General features: G+C 58.8%; 1 protein-coding gene across 1 annotated transcript in view; it reads left to right on the plus strand.

Annotated features, from left to right (window-relative positions):
* The first annotated feature begins 735 nt into the window (after window positions 1–735).
* MYRIP (myosin VIIA and Rab interacting protein) overlaps window positions 736–1,419 on the plus strand; it is a 380,023-nt gene continuing 379,339 nt past the window's right edge. The window contains exon 1 of the mRNA XM_040479864.1: window positions 736–1,051. The gene's annotated coding sequence lies outside the window, so the exon portion shown is untranslated. The remainder of the gene's footprint in view (window positions 1,052–1,419) is intronic.

Raw genomic sequence — 1,419 nt, forward strand, 5'->3', positions numbered from 1 at the left:
CCCCCCCCCCCCCCCGGGGAGAGGAAGTGAGAGGCGGGAGCATGGGTGGGAGGGTGTCTTGTTACCTGTGTACCCATTTGGACTTTCTGAATTTCGTCCCATGCTAATGGTATTCAAGTACAGGTAAATAAAATTAAAACTGAATGTAAAGAAAAAAGGAACAAAACACAAACTTTCTTCCACTTTAGCCCGTCTGTGGCTAATAAAATCCCTTTAAGAGAGGAAATCAGATCTTTAGAGAAATCAACTCATTTTACCTTCCAAGTTCCCTTCCTAAAGTTTTTTCTTCCTTCCTTTTTTCTTTCTTTCTTTCTTTCTTTCTTTCTTTCTTTCTTTCTTTCTTTCTTTCTTTTCTTTCCTTTCTTTCTTTTCTTTTCTTTCTTTTTCTTTTCTTTTTTCTGCTGCGGACAGATCAGCAAAGGAGCCATCCAATTCTACTGAGCAAATCCACACGGAGAGGACACTCTTAATCCACCGGCCTGCGAGAGGATTCCCAGGGTTTTAGGAGTCACCAGTGTAGGGTAGCTCCACAAACGCGTTATTTTGATGGAGGGACTCCCAGGCTGCAGCTAAAACCGACAATGTGTTTTCAGTCTAGTTGTTGGGGCTGAGGCAGTCAGTCTCAGGAAGATTCCCGGCCCTGCGCCTGAAGGATGCAAAGGCGCTAGGAAGCCCTGGCCTGGGGGGGGGGGGGGGAACCTTTCAACTCCCGGGCGTTCCTCCAGCACCTGGACCCCCTGGCAGGGGCCCGAACGCATCCGTCACTTGCGGCCAGCCTCGGGCATCCTTCTGGAAGCGCGGGCTCACTAACCCGGCGGTGCGACGGCGAAGGGGTCTTGGGAGGTTTGCGCGCGCAGTCGCCCGGGGCGGACCCCGAGCGGGGTGCGAACCCAGTCGGGGCGTGTTGAACGACTGGGCGTCGCTACACCGCACATTCCCGGGAGAATGAAAGGAATCCAGCTCAGGGAATGGGTCAGCACAGTGACTTTAAATACCCAGGGGCTGTGAAGAGAGGAAGAGCTGTGTTTGGAGAAGCGCCACGCCGGCCCTGGTGAGGCTCGGGAGAGAGGGCGCCCGCACTCCGGAGGGCGAGCGGCAGCGCTGGGAGAGCCAGGCCCACCCCGGATTCGGGTGACGCGTCACTCCGCGGTCTGGGGGGGGGGGGGTCCGGGCCCCCGGGGCTCAGGGGCAGGGGACAGGAAACACCTTCCTCCAAGGCTGATAGCGACCTGAAGTCTCACCTAGGGGCTCCCGGGCCGTGGCCCCAGCACTGCACTGCGCCGCCAGGAAGAGCCCGAGAAGGGGCGCGGGTCCCCGCCCCGGGCGCGCGCAGCCCCAGCCCCGCCTCCTCCCCATGCGCCCCGCCCCTCCCGGCGCGTGCCGCCCGCGCGCCCGGGGAGCTTCCGAGGAACCGGCCCG

The sequence above is a fragment of the Herpailurus yagouaroundi genome, unplaced genomic scaffold (genome assembly GCF_014898765.1).
Source record: "Herpailurus yagouaroundi ecotype Mexico unplaced genomic scaffold, PumYag 159, whole genome shotgun sequence".
In the NCBI taxonomy this organism is placed as follows: Eukaryota; Metazoa; Chordata; class Mammalia; order Carnivora; family Felidae; genus Herpailurus; species Herpailurus yagouaroundi.